Source organism: Staurois parvus, unplaced genomic scaffold, assembly GCF_062004578.1.
Source record: "Staurois parvus isolate SC_StPar_1 unplaced genomic scaffold, SC_StPar_1.0 ptg000495l, whole genome shotgun sequence".
Lineage (NCBI taxonomy): Eukaryota > Metazoa > Chordata > Amphibia > Anura > Ranidae > Staurois > Staurois parvus.
The window spans coordinates 253,734-276,003 of NW_028318291.1; the positions used below are offsets into that span (position 1 = coordinate 253,734).

General features: G+C 42.9%; 1 pseudogene; it reads left to right on the plus strand.

Moving 5' to 3' along the window:
• The first annotated feature begins 5,096 nt into the window (after positions 1–5,096).
• Positions 5,097–10,517, plus strand: LOC149452130 (uncharacterized; annotated as a pseudogene).
• Positions 10,518–22,270: the final 11,753 nt, after the last annotated feature.

The window sequence follows — 22,270 nt, forward strand, 5'->3', positions numbered from 1 at the left end:
ACATATTGGTCCTCAGGCATAGGGGAACCTCTGTACAAAATATTGACATTTGGCATTTTGCAAATTTTTTTAAAAAATTATATATTTTAAAATAAGAAAGTGATATCAAAAAACTGATTTTTGGGGGTTGATCCTCAAGTGCCGGGGGATCTTCGTGCCAAATTTGATCATTTAGCTGATTGCCAGGTTTTGGAGATTTTTATATACCTGGCATCCTAACAAACCTAATATGTTTAAATGAAAAAATAAGGATAAAACAGAGGTTAAAGTGGAGATTCCCGGCTGGACCGAGGCTCCATATGATATTTTAGCACAGGAATTGTTAATTGCAGGGTTGGCAGAATCGTTCGATAGTAAGTTTAAAGGTATCGAACCCCTTGATGTTGTACATGTACTCGAGGAGTCCCTGCAAAGACAGGTGATGCAGTAGCTTTAGACAGATGCAGTTGGATTTTGCTAACTGCATACAGGAAGATTCATAAGAAATTACATCAGGTAATGAAGGATTACCATCAACTAGAGCAGAAGACCATAGAACAAAAAGGTAACATTGTTCTTTTGCAATGTGGGCAAAAATTGTTGAAAGATAAATTAGAACATTATCAAAATATAGCAGAGAGAGTAGCAGTAAAAGTGGCCCAAAATAAGTACTGTATAGGAAACGAAGGGGAAGGGTGAACCGTGGAAAAGTCCATCAGCAAAAGCAGCAGCCACAGTTGATTGGAATCCAGATAAGTGGGATGCTGATGTGTGGGATTCTTCATCTAGCGATGATTAGGATGATTGCCCCAGAGGACCAAAGGCTGGGAAATCCATCCGACCAAAATACAAGGTTCGTCTCAGGTAGTGGAATTCCTGGGGATACAGTGGAATAAGGGGCACAGAGAGATCTTGCCCAAAGCAAGACAAAAAAAAAAATTCTTGAATTTCAAACACCAAAATTCAAGCAGGAGACACAGTCCTATATTGGACTATTTGGGTTTTGGAGACAACACATACCTCATCTTGGTCAACTGCTAGGCCCCCTTTACAAGGTAACTAGGAAAAAGTATGAGTTTACCTGGGGGGAAGAACAACAGACTGCCTTTGATATGGCCAAACAGGCTATCCAACAGGCAGTAGATCTGTGGCCAATGAAGAACGGGGAGGTAGTACTACATGCATCAGTGCACCATAATTATGCCAACTGGTCTTTGTGGCAGAAACAGGAAGGTAATGAGTACCTTCTGGATTTTGGAACAAAAAACTCCTGGAAGCAGGGGAAGAATATACTCCCCTCAAGTAGCAGTTGTTGGCATGTTATTGGGCACTGGTTGATACTGAACAGTTGGCCATAGGTCACACAGTGCTACTAAGACCAAAAATCCCAATTATACAGTGGATACAGTCTAATCCAAAATCAAACAGAATTGGGCATGCTCAGGAACAAAGTATCATTAAATGGAAATGATACATTTCAGAAAGAGCCAAGAGAGGAGAGGGGGGAGTGGCCTCTTTACATGAAAAAATAGCAGAAATCCCTATAGAAGGTATTCTTACCTCTCCCCCACAGCAAGTGGAAGAGTCACCAGTAAGTTGGGGAAGGCCTTATGCTGAGTTGACAGAAAAGGAACAGGAACACACCTGGTTCACTGATAGATTAGACAGGTATGTATCAGGAAAAAGGAAGTGGAAATCAGTAACTTTTAATCCTAAATTGCAAAAACTCTGGTTACAGAAGGTGATGGTAAGAGCAGTCAATATGATGAATTATATGCAGTATTTTTGGCATTAAAACAAGAACAAAATGGAATGTGTCATTTATATACTGACTCATTGTCAGGAATGGACTTGCCAGTAATGGTGGGACTCACCTGCCTTGTGGGCTGCAGTACCAGGGCTGGCCAGCGGGTGCTCCCAGCAATCAGAGACTCAACCCTGCAGCCAGCCAAACACCTGAAGCTGATTATGCAGGTGTATTTAAGGGATGGCCAGACCTGCAGTCTGTGCCTTGGTGTGTGTTTTTCCTGGGCCCCTGTATCTTGTTACCTGCATCCCTGTCCCTGTCCCTGTCCGACTGATTCGTTGCCGACCCTGCCTGATCCGGACCTCTGCTGACTTCTCCTGTTTGATCCCTGGCTTGTGACCCCGACCATTCTCTGCCTGACCCCCTGTACCTACCTGCCCGTTAGTTGCTGTACCCGGCTCCTGACCTGACTACTCTCTGCCTGTTCCTACCTGCCCGATTGTTATTGACCTGGCCTGCCTGACGTCGCTTGCATTGTATGTATTGTTATCTGTGGGTGGTTTGGTTCGTTTGCACTGTGTTATGTTTTAGTATTGCACTGCGTTTATGTATTGTTAGTGTTAATAAATTATATTGTTTATAACATATCTGAAGCCTGCGTTTCCCTGCGTCAGTCCGCATACCTCTGGTCATACCCTGGAGCCCTGACATTACACCAAGGCCAATCCTGACCAGAAGTGGCTGCACAGGGAAGCCATCTTGGCTTGTTGCTAAGAAGGATGGATCTTGATGAGGTTGTGTATTTGTCGCTGCTGGTTTTTGATGACAGAGAATATGCTTATCAGACTCTGAAGGAGTATACCCGGGATCAACTGCTAGAATGTATACGGATCGCTCATGTTCTAGTAGATCAGGGCACAGAGTTCTCTGAGGTGCAACCTTTGATTCAGGTTTGTGCAGAGTTGGCTTCATCTGGTACCCCTGAAAGCAGGAATGACTTTTTGCCACCATTTAGTGCAGACCAGGTAGAGTCCCTGGTATGGTTATTAGAGGATGATGTGGATTGCTTCTTGGAGCATTATGCTGCATGTTCACCACAGGTATTAAGGGATTGTATAAACGCAGTGCAGTCTTTGGTCAGACAGGCTTTGTGTAAGCTGAGCTTTGTTCAACTCATACTGCAGACATGGTCATTACTTGTTGCACCCAGCCTCAGTCAGCTTGCAAAAACCCAGTCCTGCTTCTAATCTATTTCTTCAAAGCTCTATTCCTGCATTCCCAACAGCACCTCCAGTTACAGCCCAGTATACCTTGCTATCTACCGCATGTCAGTACCCTGTTCCCACTCGCTGCACCTATCCTGCCTTTAACCCTGTAAAGAAGCCCTCTGTAGCAACTGTTCCCTCCCCTGTTCCATCCTCCAGCTCTTCTCTGTCTCCAGCTGCTCCATCCGTTTACAAACCTGCGCTTACTTACAGTGCTCCGGTAACTAAAACCAGGAAAAGGCAAAAGTTCTTTCCAACCAATACCATCCCGCCAGTATCCAAACCGGTCAGCCTCCCATCTGAGAACCTGCCTTCCGTGGTGCAGCCTGGTGCCTCGGCGCCCACAATTCAGCCTGATGCCTCCACCCAGCCTGATGCCTCCACCCAGCCTGATGATTCCATTAGGCCAGTTGACTTGATGCCCGCTGTTGATCCAGACGATCCGGTACCTGATGACCCAGTGCCCACTGTCATGCCTGGTGACCCGATTCCCGCTGTCGAGCCAGACGATCCAATGCCTGATGACCCAGTGCCCGCTGTCATGCCTGGTGACCCGATGCCCGCTGTCGGGCCAGGCGATCCAATGTCTGACCCAGTGCCCGCGGTCATGCCAGTTGACTCGGAGCCCACTGTCGTGCCTGGTGACTCGGTGCCCACTGCTTTGCCAGATGATGTGGTGCCCGCTGGTGAGCCAAATGACCTGATGCCTGGTGACCCAGTGCCCGTTGTCGTGCCTGATGACCCGGTGCCCGCCGCTCCACCTGGGGGCCCGCCGCTCCGCCTTGGGGCCCGGCGCCCGCCGCTCCGCCTGGGGGCCCGGCGCCCCGCCTGGGGGCCCGGTGCCCGCCGCCCCGCCTGGGGGCCTGGGGGCCCGGCGCTCCGCTTGGGGGCCCGGCGCTCCGCCTGGGGGCCCGGTGCCCCGCCTGGGGGCCGCCGCCCGCCGCCCCGCCTGGGGGCCTGCCGCCCCGCCTGGTGTCCCGGCGCCCGCCGCTCCGCCTGGTGGCCCGGTGCCTGCTGCTCCGCCTGGTGATCCGGAGTCCTGCCCGGTGTGCCACTGCCCGGAGTCCTGCCCGGTGTGCCGCTGCCCGGAGTCCTGCCCGATGTGCCAGTCTTTGATATCCCGCCAGTTACCAGACACGGGCGGTGGAACATTTTGCCCAGCTAGGACTGTTTGGAGCGTCCTGAGGCCGCTCCTTGAGGGGGGGGTACTGTCAGGAATGGACTTGCGAGCAGTGGTGGGACTCACCTGCCTTGTGGGCTGAAGTACCAGGGCTGGCCAGCGGGTGCTCCCAGCAATCAGAGACTCAACCCTGCAGCCAGCCAAACACCTGAAGCTGATTATGCAGGTGTATTTAAGGGATGGCCAGACCTGCAGTCTGTGCCTTGGTGTGTGTTTTTCCTGGGCCCCTGTATCTTGTTACCTGCATCCCTGTCCCTGTCCCTGTCCGACTGATTCGTTGCCGACCCTGCCTGATCCGGACCTCTGCTGACTTCTCCTGTTTGATCCCTGGCTTGTGACCCCGACCATTCTCTGCCTGACCCCCTGTACCTACCTGCCCATTAGTTGATGTACCCGGCTCCTGACCTGACTACTCTCTGCCTGCTCCTCCTGTTCCTACCTGCCCGATTGTTATTGACCCGGCCTGCCTGACATCGCTTGCATTGTATGTATTGTTATCTGTGGGTGGTTTGGTTTGGTTCGTTTGCACTGTGTTATGTTTTAGTATTGCACTGCGTTTATGTATTGTTAGTGTTAATAAATTATATTGTTTATAACATATCTGAAGCCTGCGTTTCCCTGCGTCAGTTCACATACCTCTGGTCATACCCTGGAGCCCTGACACTCATGGTCAGTAGCAAATGGATTAGTTACATGAATGATGAACTGGAAAAAGAACGGTTGGATGATACATAGTAAGGAAGTGTGGGGAAAAGAGGTGTGGCAGGACATTGAAAGTTTTGTTCAAAATATGACCGTAACTTTTTATCATGGATGCTCATGTCCCTCTTGACCCATTAGAACGTTTGTTTAATTCTCAAGCAGACGCTGCTGCAGCCATATCCAAAACATCCGATGCAGAAAGAGAAGCTGAAATTCAGGAAACATGGCTGCAGGGTACAGCCCTTTGGGCTCACCAAAAAAGTGGACATCTTGGAGAAAAGGCCACTTACAGGTGGGCACAGGAAAGGGGGATACCATTAACTATGGACATAATTAAATCCATCATCCTTAAGTGTCCAGTATGCCAATATGTACAGAAAAGTGAAGTCCCACACACAGTGATGGGACACATTGTAAGAGGTAAGTTGCCAGGTCAGATATGGGCAGATGGATTTCATCGGACCTCTCCCAGCAAGCAGGTGATGTAAGTATATTTGAACGGCAGTAGATACTTACTCAGGTTATCTAGTAGGGTTCCCCTGCAATGCTGCTACTCAATGGAGTACTTTGAGGACTATAGAGGTGATAACCCAATATTATGGCACTCCTTTGCAAATTCAGACAGACAATGGTTCCCACTTCACAGGACAACAGGTAAAAGATTATGCCATGCAGCATAACATTGCATGGTGTACCACATTCCCTACTACCCTCAAGCAGCTGTGTTGGTGGAGCGAATGAATGGTATACTAAAATCCACTTTAAACAAGTTGCAAGGGTCTGATGCATATGGTCAATGGCGAGATAATCTGTCAGAGGCTTGTTACTTGCGAGAGTGATTTATACTGTATTGTCTTTCGCAGAGCAACACTGTACCTATCTTAAGCCTTGGAATCCTTGGTATTGTGTGGTTAGTCGGATCAGAGGTTGGAGCATGAACACCTGGACTCAGAATTATGGACACCAGTAAAAATCAGGTAGTATGGGCTTGGAAAAATTCAACTATTAATCGGACTCAAGGAACTTTCATATGCCCTGCTAAGAAACAATGTTCTATTGTTAACATTTATTTTGATGGGACTAAAAGGGAAGGACCAAGTACAGATACTGGATATCTTCCAGATTATTCACTGCACAATGGCCACGGTTGGGCCAATTTGAGTTCTGATGTTAATATCAGCTGTTGCTGTTGTGAAAGACCAGATTTTACCAGAATACCACATGAACAAAGGCTTACTTTGGCGAAACAATGTGCCAACACAACCCAATCACAGATGAAGTTTCGGTTTGACCTTATGAACGTGACTTTTATGTTGTGTGTTAATGCAAGTACTCTCAAAGGAAGAAATTGGTGATTTTAATACATAGTGTTTATTAATAAAAATAAATCACATATAGACTTCGGCCATATCAAGACACTACCATCCACTTGCGAGAGAGTAGGACAACATGCACAGAAAACTGTAATAAGGACAAAAATAGTCTTTCCAAGGACTATAAGAAATTGTATAAAACGAAGAAGATGATCATGGTATGATACGTTATTTGGGAGTTATGGCTCCCTGATTGGAACTGATATTAAAACTTTGGCAAATAGAATATATACTGCTGGGAGTAAGATTAACGATGCTTTAACTATGCAAGCTAAATGGATGCCTACTATATTTCATCCAATTAGTATAGCTACTGGAGTTGATAACATGATGCTTCATTTAACAAATGCTTCAAATAATTTTGCAAAAGGTTTTGACACTAATGTTGCAAGATTTATTAACTGGACGGTGTGTACATTGCAAACCATGTATGAGCAACAAAAAGTTAATATGCAGGCTACATTGATGACAGGAAATGAATTAGTATGGAGGACCGTGTTCAACAAGAATGTCCTCATAGATATGTGGATACACTTGGATGCTCACAAGATAATTTATAATGACACTACCTGCCTTGGGTGGCTAAATGGTTAGCACTTCCACCTGGCAGTACTAGGGTCGTTGGTTCGAATCCCAACCACAGCACGACCTGCCTGGAGTTTGCATGTTCTCCCTGTGCCTGCGTGGGTTTCCTCCAGGTACTCCAGCTTTCTCCCACACTCCAAAGACATGCTGGTAGGTGAATTGGATCCTGGCTAAAATTGGCCCTAGTATATGTATGCATGAATGTGAGTTAGGGACCTTAGATTGTACGCCCCTTGAGGGTTAGGGACTGATGTAAATGTACAATATATATGTAAAGCGCTGTGTAAATTGACAGCGCTATATAACTAACCTGAAATAAATAAAATAAATAATAATGTATAATATTACTAAATCAACTATAATGTGTAAATTTGTTGTGATGCCTTTGATTATTGGTGCGCCTGGCGCTCAACATTATTGGAGCCCAGAATTATATGGCACCCATGTAGATAATGATAATAAGACTCATGATCTTTCTTTTTGCGATGATACTTTAGAGGGAAAAATCTGTAAGCTACAGTCTTCTGTATATGAGCCATGTTTGTTACAGAACACTGTAAATATATGTAAATGGACCATCTTACCTATTTCCTATGAGACGATGATTGAAATAGCTCCGCAAACTGTGTGTATGGTGACTAACACTCCTGTGGTAAAGGGAATGAGAGTTTCCTTCTCGGGCTGTGTTAGTAACCTGTCTTCTTTAATTTGGCATAATGAAACCTTTATATTACAGGGTGACAAGGAAGAATCAGTCCAAGAATATTGGAAGGATTTTTCATTGGAGATCCCCAATTGGGAGTTCAATTTAACGGTTTTGAAACAATTAACGAACGAATCAATAGAAGTCCAACAACATATCAAATATTTAAATAAGAAGATTGCACATCACATTGTGACTGCGACCATAGTAGGTGGAAAAGTGGGGTCTAGTATAGCGGAAGCTACTTCCTATCACTGGTGAGATGTGTTTCTAGGCTATTCCCCTTCAGCTACTAAGGTTCTAGATTTTCTGGTTCACCCTCTACTGATTATTAAGTGTTCTTGCATAGCAAGGAACACTTATTGTTATCTCACATATATATTCTTATTCTTATTCCGTTTCTTATTATGGCCATATTTGCCACGCTAACTCCTCCCACAGTTTTTACACTACAAATACAAGTAATATATCAAAACGTGCGGATTGTTCCCGATCGGATTGCTATTACTTTGTGGAACGTTTCGCCGAATCGTTCAAGAAATATCGCGGTTTTTGCGGCAAAATTTTCCCATAGGAATGCATTGAGCAGCAGAGCACAGCTAGAGTGTGTAAAGGAAAAATCAGAAAAATCAGAACATGATTTGTAAACTGCCATCACTCTTTCATTTTCAAGCCCACCTACACATATCTTATATCAAAACGTTCAGCTAACCCTGCTGTCACTAAACATGTTCACAGCTAAGCCATATTCCTGATAGTTTTCAGAACATGACCATTTGTTTGGACCTCATCCCTCCCATTGACTTTCATTGAAACTCCACTTTAGACACAAGACATTTTAAGGGACGTTTTTAAACTGCGACTGTGCCTTCATTTTTTATCTTTCAGAGACATACTATACATCAAAATTTTGGTCTGTTTCTTGATTGTCACAGTATAAACCTTTTCACGGTAGCATTTATACTTTTAAAACTACAAGCGTTTGAAAATGGCAATCGCCAGTGAACTTGGCAAGTTTAAATAGCCTGTTTAGAGCAGAGCTGTCACACACCTGTGACTGACTGAGGTAACAGGTGCAACCAAAGGTCACTCAGGGGGCAGCTGAGTCACATTAGAGTGAGAAAGCTACAGTGTGAAAGGAAAAATCAGAACATGATTTGTAAACTGCCATAACTATGTCATTTTCAAGCCCACCTACACATATCTTATATCAAAACGTTCAGCTAACCCTGCTGTCACTAAAAATGTTCACGGCTAGGACATACTCCTGATAGTTTTCAGAATATGACCATTTGTTTGCAAATAACCCCTCCCATTGACTTTCATTGAAACTTCACTCACAGCCACCTGAAATGTTAAGGGACGTTTTTAAACTGCGACTGTGCCTTCATTTTTAATATTGCAGAGACATACTATACATCAAAATTTAGGTCTGTTTCTTGTGATTGTCACAGTATAAACCTTTTCACGGTAGCATTTATACTTTTAAAACTACAAGCGTTTGAAGATGGCAATCGCCAGTGAATTTGGCAAGTTTGAGCACTGTGTTTAGAGCAGAGCTTGTCACACACCTGTGACTGACTGAGTCACAGGTGCACCAAAGGTCACTCAGGGGGCAGCTGAGTCACATTAGAGTGAGAAGTGAGAAAGCTGCAGTGTGGAAGGAAAAATCAGAACATGATTTGTAAACTGCCATCACTCTTTCATTTTCAAGCCCACCTACACATATCTTATATCAAAACGTTCAGCTAACCCTGCTGTCACTAAAAATGTTCACGAATGCCAGTAGTGTACCGCGCTCCAATATATTCTACCTTATGTGATATAATGAATTCATAAGTGTACCACCGATAATCAAATAATTACATCAATTAATTATACTTAAATATATGATTTGTGTAAATATATAAAATAAATTAATTTATCAATGTGAAAAAACAAAAACTATGAATGAAAAATATAAATAAAAAATAAAAAATATTTGCAGTGGGAATGACAGTTCCTTCTGTATAAATGAGATGGTGTTATTATTCAGTCTGGATAAAAATAAAATAAAATTAAAATTAAAAAAATAAATAAAATAAAATTAAAATAAAAATAAAATTAAAATTAAAATTAAAATAAATAAAAAATATTTGCAGTGGGAATGACAGTTCCTTCTGTATAAATGAGATGGTATTATTATTCAGTCTGGATAAAAATAAAAATTAAATTAAAATTAAATTAAAATTAAAATAAAATTAAAAATAAAATAAAAATTTAAATTAAAATAAAAATAAAATTAAATTTAAAAAAAAAATTAAAATAAAAATAAAATTAACATAAAATTAAAATAAAAATAAAATTAAAAAAAAAATAAAAATAAAATTAAAATTAACATAAAATTAAAATAAAAATAAAATTAAAATAAAATAAAAATAAAATTAAAATTAAAATAAAAAAAAAATAAAAATAAAAATAAAAATAAATAATTGATATCCCGGATAAGACACTATGTTTCTTTTCTTTAATATTTAATTAATACTAATTTTAGCACGCAATTGAACTTGGCAAGTTTAAAAAGCCTGTTTAGAACAGGCATGCTGACATTCCTCTCAGAGTGAGTTGTCATAGCAACCCAGCTGTCTCAGCACAGTTAGCCTACTCCGCCCTCTCCAGGTGCAGCAACCAAAGGTCACTCAAGAGGCAGATGACTCACGAGGCTGGACTGTGAGCTTCAAAATACAAGCTGAAATGCATTTCTCACTATAAGGCTTGCAATGTGCACTGCTTACATTTCATCAATCATTTGGTAAAGGTTGCGGCAAGAACACTTTACACAATTTCCCCAGAAATTGTAGATTGTCTAGTTATGATTATAATAGTTTTATTAACTCTTTGGAACTGTTATACAGCTTACAAGCTATTTTGCAAGCGACCAATTATGGTCATGGCAACTTATGTCACTTGTTTCAATCAAGGACCAATTGTGATACATATGTGACATGGGTGTATAGAATGTATATGTGAAGGATGATTGACACTCAATTGCCATAATTTTAGTAGGATATTCAGTAGAGAAGTAACTAGAGTTCAGAATAATAAGACAAAGACATTGTTAAAATCTGTCAAGGCTAGATCTATGACCCATAGTCACAAGATGTACAGTTGAAACAAGTCAAGGCTAATAGTCACAATAGTTGCATAATCAGAGTATACTGCGCATGGCAGTAGATAAGGACACTGCAAATTATGTATATAAAAGAAGGGGGATTCTAGGGGAATTTGGGACTTGCTGAAGAGCAGCAGACGTATCTCACAGTGATTTCCCGGATTTCCCCTTTGCTGATTGCTGGAATTCCCCAATCGTTGAGCAACGGGTGATGCTACAATATCCGGTGATGTATTGATGCTTTATTCTTGCTATAATACGATCTAAATATGATTTGCAATTCTGACAATTCTTATGTTATTATACTAACAGAATTTATTCAATAAATCATGTTTTGCTTTAATATTTGTTAAGCCTAATCTGTGTATTAGTGAGCGATTGTAGTAGTATTAAAAACACTTTGTTTTGAGGCAAAACACCAAGCATGGGTGGGCAGGGGGTGGTTTGCTCCTATGCTTTGGCATATATATTTTACAATATTTTTTGGCACAGATTCACAAAAAAAAGTTGTTTTATTGGGTTACTGTTTTATTGTTAACCATTGCTGTTTTCTTTTCAGGAATGCCAGTCAGCTGCAGCACCAATCTGTTTATTCTGACAGCAACAGGATCTTGCTCTCAGAATATATGTCAGTGTGTGCAGTGCTGTTGGATGAGATGTTCATCTGCAGTTAAAAAAGAACATATATGCCCAAGCATGGGGGCCTGGGGTGGTCAGTGGGTGGATGGCCCCTATGTTTTGGCACATATTTAAAAAAAACATTTTCGGCAGAGATTTCTTTTTCCCACATCGATTGATATGAATAGAGGAATCTGTTTGGTCCTTTTTTTCCCGTTCAGCTCACGGGCTGAACGGAAAAAAAAAAAAAGAACATTTCATTTATGCTTAACATTAGAAGTGGGTGGATGCAGGAAAGTATATTCTAATGGTAGGCATACCATTTTTCTGGCAGAGATTTCCTCTCTTTTTTTCCATTCAGCCCACAGGCTGCATAAAAAAAAGAACATATATATCCAACAAGGACCAGCGACATACTGGCACACCAATGGACTTTGAGTGGTTATACCAGGATGATGCCTGCAGCTGCATCATCCTATAGCATCCTATAGTTTTTTCAGTCAGTGATGGGCTTTCATGTAAAATCTATCCTAGTGGCTAATTAGCCGCATGACCACTTTTACAAGCAGTGGGGAGGGATGCGCCCCCCCCCCCCTCCCACTGCCTTCCACAACTTTCTCAGGCAGTTTTGTGCTATCGGGGAACCTGAGAATGCAGCCAGCATTTCTGCCAGCTAACCATAGAGCTGGTTGGAGACTGGAATGCGGCCAATCATCTCTATAGTCTAAGAAACCACAGATTTCTCAGAAAATAATACCTGTTACTGCTTATTGCTATCACAGGGGATATTTACATTCCCTGTGATAACAATAAAAGTGATAAAAAATAAAAAAATAAAAAAGGGACAGTGTAAAAATTAAAATAAATTAAAGCACCCTTGTCTCTTCGCGCGTGTGTGCAACGGCGCACGCAAGCGTCGGCACCGCTTCAGTATGTAAACCGCCGTTGCACCATTCATGTGAGGTATTGCCGCAAATGTCACATAGAGGGCAGTAATTCTAGCATTAGACCTCCTGTGTAAATCTAAAATGGTGGCCTGTAAAGGCTATTAAAGCATCGCCTATGGATATTAAAAATGTATGTAGTTTTTCTCCATTGCACGGGGCATGCACAGCTTTAAAGCATGTCATGTTTGGTATCTATTTAGTCAAAATACCATAATCTTTTACATGTTACCAAACAATTGGCCAATATGTTGTGTTTTTGTGCATTAAAATGAAAAAAAGTGCATTTTTTAAAAAAAAATTGCGTTTGAAAAATTGCTGCATAAAAAATTGCAACACCCACCATTTTATTTTCTAGGGCATCTGATTGAAAAAATATATAATATTTGGGGGTTCAAAGTAATTTTCTAGCAAAAAATACAGATTTTTTGCATGTGAACAAAAAGTGTCAGAAAAGGCTAGGTTAGAAGAGTGAGTGATTTTATTTTTTACCATAAGTTTTTGAAATATGACAAAAACATTTTATGTTTATTTTTACACAAAGTTGTCACTTAAATGATATATTGCTCACATTTGCCATGGCTAAATGTGAAATTACACCCCAAAATACATTCTGCTGCTTCCCCAGAGTTTGGGGATAGCACATGTGAGAGACTTTTTGGCAGTCTAGCCGCGTATAGGACCCCCAAAATCCAATAAGCACCTTCAGGCTTTTAAAGGGCTTTATTTCCTCATTACACTTCCTGACTACCTATCATAGTTTCGGAGGCCCTGAAATGCCAGAATAGTACAAATCCCCCAAATAACCTCTTTTTGGAAAGAAGACACCCCAAGGAATTTGATAAGAGGCATGGTGAGTAGATTGCAGAGCTCATTTGTTAGAAAAAATTAGATCTGCAAAATACTCACCATGCCACTTATTAAATTCCTTGGGGTGTCCACGTTCCAAATAGGGGTAATTTGGGGGTGGTTTGTGTTATCCTGGCATTTCAGGGCCTCCAAAACTGTGATAGATAGTGAGAAAGTGAAATGAGGAAGTCATTGGATTTTGGGTTTCTGTATGTGGCTAAGAATTGCTAAGAAACAAATAAATGGATGGGCAAAAAAGCAACCCCACCTGAAAAGTAACTCCCACCTCAGAAAAGTGACTCCCGCAGTTGCATCACTCATAAAAATGTGTGACAGTCCACTCAAAATTCAAACCATGTGGTTTACGAGTCTGCATATGGAAAATCCAATGGACCTCCTTCTGATACAGAATGAGAAAAATGCCCCCCCCCTCTTAGGGGAGCAGACTGTCGATGACTTGGATCAAAACTGCAGGGACATCTCCAGAATGACAATCATTGAAATGTCTTGCAACACTAGCAGAGTGACATTCTTCTATGTCATACAGATGACTTAAATGTCTAGTGGTCCTTCCCAGATATTGAATTCTACATATGCTGCACATGATAATGTAAATCACGTATTTAGTATTACAGTTTTAAAAGGAGAACAACCTGTGGTATTTTCCACAAGTTGTTGAGACCTCCCATCACCCACCAAGACATGAGAACACCACTGACAACGTTTGCTCCTACATTTATAATTACCTCCAAAATGCAGCCAGGTCATACTCTGTACGTCTGGAATTGAAAAAAAACTGGGAGACCAGGTGTTTCAAAACATAGGGGCTCTTTTTGAGACTACATTAATATAATCTCTTAGGAGTTCAGGAAAAATAGGATCTTGGAATAGAAGAGGTAAGTATCTGTTTATAATACACCTTATTTGAACTCCAAGCTATATGTTGTAGAGAAAATGAGTTTGTGAGTATTTTTGTTTTTGACTTGTTCTGGCTTTTTCCTCACAAGTAGGTCTGTTCTATTTTTTCCCTTTGCTATAGTTCTGTCCAAAATCCATTTGAATATAACTGCAGCTTAAAAACTGAATATAACCCAACCGATTCTCAGTCAAATTGAGGGTCATTGCTACAAATTCTATGTGGGCTTACCAACTGCCCTACTGTGATGCTCTTTATGGTATGCTTCAAGTGGGTAGACTGGGCTAGTACCAAATTATTGCCAGAAAGGTTTTCTACATATACTAGTGCACACATTTCTCCCAGCCCTATTAGAGAAACATCCAAGAAATAGATCTGGTTCTTGTTCACCTGTCCCTTAAGCTTCAAATTTAAGTTGTTATTTAAATAAGACAGAAAATATCCAGATCCTCAATCCGATCATCGCCAAAACACATATAAGGTTGTCTATATACAGAAAGTATTTCCTAATGTAAGATCTAAAGGGGTTCTCCACTCCACTCACCTGCTCAGTGAGTGTATTTTTTCTTTGCCCTGTAACTTTCAATACTTTATTTTATTGTGGGCTTCACTGAGAAATTGTCAGGATCCTCCAATATGGAACAACAAAGCACACAGTCGAGCATTACCCGTACCTTCAGAACAGCTGAAGAAAACCCACTTCGAGCCAATACATGTGAAACATTGAATGCCAATATGGAGGATAATATAGGCTCATTGAGGTTACTCAGAGTTTGGAGAGCAACTCCCTTCACCCATAGGAGACTTATGAGGAGAACTTAAACAATGTGTTGAATCTCTCCAACCGGATCCTGCTATCGAACGACAATTCTCTGCTCTCTAAAGGTTTGAGTTTCTGTCCCCAGAGACAATTTTTTTTAAATTAGAAGATATTTGGGGGGCGTAGCAACGCAGGGCATGTGAGTGGCTGTGCTTCACTGAGCTCCCACTAACCATCCTGTCACCGACTCTATACCGGTGAGATTTTTGAACTTTTCACTGCTTCTGTGCAGCGGTCACGGTCTGGAGCACCTCTTAATCCCCAGGGTGAGCTTTTTCCTGCCATGATGACTCAGAAAAACAGAGAAGAAATGGGCGGCCCTGACATCCATCATGGTGCCGGCACTCCACAGCCGTAACGTACACCAAGAGGAGGAGGTGATAAGTTGAAAGAGGCCGCTGGAAAGTCTGGTAAGCCGGGCCGCCCTACGGGGAAGGAGGACTCCAGGAACATGCTTTACTATACCCAGAGGATTACAGGGTTATTGGACCCAGACGTTCATGGGGCTTCCACCCTTTCTCCCCCTGTGCGGCCTACTACACTATCACAGCAGCAGCTCCTGGGAGAGGAAGTGGACATGAGGGTCAAGCAGGGTGCTCAGAAGGACATACCTACTTTAGTGGATATCTTCAAGGCTGTAAGACACTGTACTGCATTGGTGAATTCTGTAAAGGAGCAAGTGGGGGGTCTGAGAGAAGAAGTGAACTTTCTCCGCCATGATATTCAGAAGATTGGAGAAAGGACCACGGCTGTGGAGTTTTTAATTTCAATAGTTTTTATTGAAGGTTTTATGACATAACATAGTAAGCATATATGGTTCATCAGCAAATATGGGAATATAGCATAGTATTAAATATATGCCCCACCAATTGGCTGGGGCAGATGGTGGTGTGTATGGCAATAACATGAGAGGTATTCTCGATGTAATCTGAACCGTGTTGAGATGTGTAGGTGATCAGGAAGGGAAGGATAACAAGGAGAGAGAGGGGATGAAGGGGAGGATAGGGAGGGGGAGGGTGGGTGCAACCAGTCTAAACATAGTGGTCAGGATAGTTTACAGTTAGGTTATCAGTATTTTACAGAGCAATTTGGATTTTGTAGCCAGCGAGACCATTGGAAAATAAATGTATGGTGGATGGAGTTGTTAAGGGCGGATCTTCTTTCCATGTCACATTGAAAATTGAGGTCTATTATCACTGATGTGAGGGAAGGGATCTTAGTAGTATTCCATAGTTTAGTGATATTGATTTTAGCCGCAGACAGTGTGTGGATAATGATGGTACGGGAGTCGCGGGGGAAGTTGTCAATTCCGATGTGAAGGAGTGCGAAAGCGGCGTTTGGGGTTATTGAGGTATTTAATAGTGTCGAAATCAATTGGAAGACACTATTCCAGAAGGATCTGAGTGATTTGCATGCCCATAGTGTGTGAAGTATTGAGCCTATTTCTCCACATTGTCTCCAGCAAGAGGAGGAATGTTGTGGGTAGTATAGGGAGAGTTTGGTGGGTGTTAGGTACCATTGATGTAGAATTTTTAGGTACGATTCCCAATGAGAGCTACATCGAGAAGATTTATGGGTGATGTTAAAAGCGGTTTCCCACAATTGTGTTATTGGTTGTGAGAAGGTTTTCTCCCAATTAGTTAGGGATGTAGTTTGTAGGATAAATTGCAAATTTATTGAGTATGTGTAGAAGGTGGAAATACCTTTATCCGGGTATTGTGGTTTGTTAAAGAAATGGTATGCAGTGGTAGGAATTCTCGTGAAGTGAGGTATATTTTCCGTTTGTAAGCAGTGAGCCATTCTCATCTAGGTGAAGTATTCAGTGGTGGGTAGACCAAATTTGTCTTGAAGGATCTGGAAAGATTTTACTTTGTGGTCTGTGTAGAGGTCCTTTATGTTAGTTAAGCCACAATTTTCCCATTGTAGTAAATTTAAGGAGGAGGTAATGAAGTGTAGTATGTATATTGGGGTGGGGATATGTTTAGTATCAGCAAATTTAGTAGGTAGGAGGTCGTACCAGGCTTGTAGGGAGGCTTGGATACATGGGTGTTTTAGTCGACATTTGGTGTGAAGTGTTGGCGGTATTAAGAGTAGGTTTCGTGGTATGAGCGGGAGAAATGGGAGTGTTTCCATATTAGACCAAATTTTTTCTTTTGTTGGGTGCCACCAAAAGTATATTTGGTCAAAAAGAGTTGCATTGTAAGATTTTAGGCGTGGGAGGCCTGCTGCTCCTCTAGATGTTGGGTGTATTAGGAGATTTGTGGTGCATCTGGGTTTTTTGGAATTCCAGAGGAAGGTAGAAAAAGTTGTCTGTAATTTAGAGAAAAAGATACTGGGAATGGGAATGGGGAGTGTGCGGAATATGTACAGGATTTTAGGTAGTATGTACATTTTCAAAGTCCCAGTCTGGAGAGTGTTGAGGTACGAAGTGAGGCGTTTTTCTTGTGGAATGGTTTTGAGTAGTAGCGTGTGATTTGAGGAATTTAGTTGGTCTGTTGTTGTGGTGAGTTTGATTCCTAAGTAAGGAATATTGTATTGCTCCCAAAAGAAGGGGAATTGTTTGGCTAGTATTGTTTGAGTTTGATTTGGCGTATAGAGATTTAAGATGGAGGATTTGGGTTTGTTAAGTTTGTAATAAGAAACATCCAAGTAATTTTGGAGATGTGTGCGAATCGTCTGAAGGGATTTGTGTGGGTTAGTTACCATCAGTATGATGTCATCCACGAATAAACTGATCTTATGTTCTGTGTTGAGGGGAGTGATTCTGGTAAATGTTGGATCGTCTCTGAGTTTCGAGGCTAAGGGTTCAATGAGTAGTGTGAATATTATGGGGGATAATGGGCAGCCTTGTGTCATGGAAATTTTGTATTGTTGGTTGAACTTTAAATGTGTCATATATGAGTGTTATTCATATGTCTCTCCTGTGGCTTAATTAAAGCTCTGAAGGCTGCAATTGGGCCATGCGCATGTACAATGTATGTATTACAGTACTCAGCTCGGTAATGGATGAGATGGCAGATCTGCGCTTATAGACCGGCATGTATACCACCACGGCATTCGATGCGAATGCTGCCGGCGGTAGGCCGCGGGCCTGTATCCACATATCAGCAGCATAGTACCACATGGACTTCATAACGCAAGGCGCCAAGCGGTGTGAACTCCGCGTGTAGGCTTATGCATATCTTACAACCCATTACCGACCTGAACTGTATCTGGATGGATGTGTTTTAATAAAGATCGTATCGGGCCCATCCAGGTACAGACTGATGTTTCTAGGGGATGCTTGTACAAAGAATTTACATACCAATGGGAGCTACTAGGACAGGAAGTCTGCTCTCCATAGAGGGCTCATGGGGGGAAGGGGAGGAAGTCTGCTGACCTCAGAGGGCTCATGGGGGAGGACCAGTGATAGAAAATAGGAAAGGCTATGCTCCAATCGGAATGTACATCCTGTGTATAGGCACTCCCCATGCATTGTTCTGTGGGAGGGGATTGACCTTATTCATGTGGGGAGCGTGTGTGTGTTTGTAATAAAACCGGGGGCTGAGTCTGAAGCCGGCCTCTATGTGAATTCCAACATCATCCTGAAAGTGTCGTGTGATCATTTCCAGGTATAGGGCGCTCCAATCACCCACACCTCAACAGAAGCTTAAGCAGTTGGAGGGGCAGGAATTGTGTAGTTTAGCTGCGGTCGTGGTAGCGAGATTCGCACAGCTTTATGGGGGATTTCTGCGCATCCAACTGTGAGTACTCACAGTAAGGAGAAATTAAAGCGAATTCCCAAGACAGTTTGGCGAGCCAGTGGATACTAACGCGAATTCTGCAATAGCTACCCAAGTTCGAGGGGGGAATGAGCCATCATGAACTAGCAAAAAGTATGCCGGCACATTTCAGGTCTCTCTGCCTTTAAGAGGATCACTTTTTGCGCGTTCGTGTGGCTGGTTTCGCTCTCTGTTAGCTAACGTGAATTCCGCTTAACAAGGACCTATTTTGTCCTAAAATCTTGATTTGTGGGTGAAAGACAAGGGTTTTTCTCTGCTGAGAGCAGCAGAGGGGTGGGTTTGGTTGGCTGGATTTGGTCAAGTTTAAAAATCTTCCAACCAAAAATTAAACGGGTATATGTTTTAGTGGGTAAAAGTTGTTGCATAGTGTTAGGTAAGTATTTGCGGGTTGTAGGTACTGTGGTAATTGCTCTACCCCCCTCCACGTGAGAATTATTACAGTGCTGAAAGGTTTAGGTTAATCGTTAACTGTTGTAAGATCTTTGTCTGTATGTAGTCTGTGCAGTGTTTTGCCTGTACTCTGTTACATGTGCATGTTAGTGTGAACTATTGGCGCTTTATAAATACTGTATAATAATATGTTGGTGTTTTATGTCCGTTCTGTGATCGTACCAAGTTGTGTTGTATGTGTGCTGCATATTGTTGTGTAATTGTCCAGTGTATGTTCTGTCCAAAAGTCTGTTTTATGTAAGAGGTTAGAGGCAATTTTGAGGCTAGAGTCTGCCATGTGCTTCTCTGTGGGGGGCCATTTTCTTGACTGCCATGTGCTTCTCTGTGGGGGGCCATTTTCTTGACTAACCACATGTGCTCCTTTGTTTGGCAACCATTTGTGTATGCCATGTGGTTTCTCCACCATTCCTTTTTACAAGTTTCACTTTGAGTTTCAATGATCTCTATGCACTGTGTATGCAGCTTTCTATATGCATTTGACCCATATTGTATTTTTAATCCAAAGTTTTACAGTTTAAGTTGTTTGATTTTAGCTTTAAATGTGCGTATTGCCAGCCAATTTAAAGTGTGTTAAGCAAGTTTTTCCCTCACGTGTTCCACATTTAGTGAGCGTGGTGAAGTTTGGGTTTTTGCGCATAGATTTCTTGTATAGTGATTGTGTTTCTCTTGTTAAAAGTAGTTCCTTATTGTAAAGCGGTTTTGTTTTAAGGTGCTGCGTCACATGTTTTGCGTCCAGCAGACCTTTTGTGTAAACGCTTTTAGGATGTTGCAGCGAAGATCGCGTGTGTAGCGCAGATCATTTAGCGGTGCTGGTAGGAGCGATTTTTGCGTTAACAACAGGGTTATTTTTGGCGCAGTTTTTCGGTTTACCTCTGTGTAATTGTTTTGCTGCGAAACGTCCCGTGTTTTTCATAAGGTTCCACTTTGTCCTTTTTTTAATGGTTTTTCTAGTTGAAAAGGGTTTTTTCTGTGTGTATTAGAGAAGTTTTTTTCTTTACACAAATTTCCTAAAGGTCAGTTAGCAGGTTTCCGGCCAACCAGTGACCCCTAAGTAACATCCAAGAACCCCTCCTTTTGGTTTGACTTGTTAGCTACTGTGTGCAGGGAGAGAAAAGCCACTTTCATCATTGTGCGGTGTGGCCTGCCAAACACAGTGGGTGATGAGAACCACATAAATTGCGCTGTGCGAGTGGGCGGTCCAGGGAAGTGTAACGCTTAACCTGGTTACCACAAACACTTCAGGTGGTCAGGATCACATAAATTGCGCTGTGGGAGTGGGAGGTGTGCTTTCAGTCTGACCGCCACTTGATGCGCTTTGGGTGATCGATAAGAATCACATAAATTACGCTGTGCTGGGAAAGTGGTGGAATCAGGCCTCTCGGTAGGATCCCACCGAGTGCTCCAGGGGGTAAACAGGTACCCGGACGCGGGATATATACCAGTGACTAGTCACGATGGGCAGTAGTCAGTCCATGAAGAGAGAGGGGGAACCAGCCCTCTTCAGAGTAAGGACAGCTGCACAACTGATGAAGGTGAGTTTGGGGGGGAAGTCTACAGAACCCCTCAAAAGGTGGAATAAATGGTCGAAGGGTACCAGATGGGAAATTCCCCGGGAAGGTACATTTGACGCATGGAGGTGGGAAAAATTCATCTCTGAATTTGAACCACGGATGCAGGCGTCAGAACTAGAGATCGCACAGCTATGGCTTCACAGGTCAATCCGATTAGGGAAGCAGGGCATACATAAACTGGTGTCTGTCCGGAAGAACCAGGTGATGTATACCTGGCCTCCAGAGGGAATAAAACAGGAGGATCCAGTGTCAGAGGTGGAGGAAGCTCTTTCAGGGCTGACTCTACTAAGGCAGGCAGGATCAGGGTCTGCTGGGGTTCCCGAACAACCAACAGTGGCTGAGATAAGTATAACTGCACCTGTCTCTTCTGTTAGTGACGTCACTCTTGACGTACCTTCCGTGTCTTCTGTATCTATGCCTCAGCCTCTACCTCTACCTCTCCCTTCTCCCTGCTTCACCCCAGCTCCTTCTGTTTCCAACTACGAAGTCTTCTCAACAACCGATTTGCAGACTATCTGCAAATCAAGGGGAATAGACACCCAGTTAAGAAACAGGGCAGATTGCATCAAAGCGCTACGAACCACTGATCAGACCCCTGCCCCCCAGCTATACCCTGATCTGAGGGACCTCAAACCTGAAGGTGCAGTAAGCGAGGTGGTTAATCTAAGCCCACCGATGGAGCTGGGCCAGCCCTTGCACTCTTCCCGGACCGAGGCCTATCCAGTCAGGGTGCAGCAATTTGAAGGTCCTCCCAATGCACAGGGGGAACGGACTTTAGGGGAACGGGTAGTTTGGCATGTCCCCTTCACCCCGGCAGAGATACGCACTATTCTGGCTGAGCTCCCGGACTATCGAGTCAATCTGAGAGGATTTGCTCGAATGTTTGGACAAAACCAGTTCAGCTATGGTATGAGCGGGTCAGATTGTGCGCAGATCCTGCGGGCAAAGGTGGGCATGGAAGTGGCCAGTACAGTGATTTCAGGGTGCTCTATAACCACTCATGAGGAGATGACTTCAGGGGGCAAAGAGTTCTGTGCACAGCTAAAGGCAAAGCTTCCAGAAATGTATGGTGCTACCTCTACTACGGACATGATGAAGCTCACTCAGGGTCCTAATGAGGAAAGCGCCTGCTTCTGGAGCCGTCTCAAACAGACGGCACTGGATGCGGATCTGGAAGTTGGACCTGATGCTCCAACTGAAGGGGTAAAGGTGACCGCGACGCACATTCTGTTGCGGGCCAAATTTTTGGAAGGCATCGATACTAAAATTCGAGAAAGGCTGGTTCTGGCCCGACCCGAATATAATGAGATGTCTATCCCTGCTATCCTTTCCACTCTTGCGGCAATAGAGAGGGAAATGGATAGAAGAAAACAGGACAAGGCCAAAGTTCTTATGTCCCAGACCCCACACGAAAAACCAAGGGATCTGGGTCACAGGAAGGATAGGCCCCCACCCAGGTGCTTCCAGTGCCAACAAACGGGGCACATGAGGAGGAGCTGTCCCCAATTACATAAAGGTCGGTGGCAGTTCATTCCTGATGAGTCCTCCGCCCCTGTGAACACCATGGTAAGTAACTCCTATGAATTCTCATAGGAAGTTGACAAATCGGTGTCGGCCCAGATCCATATTTTTCTA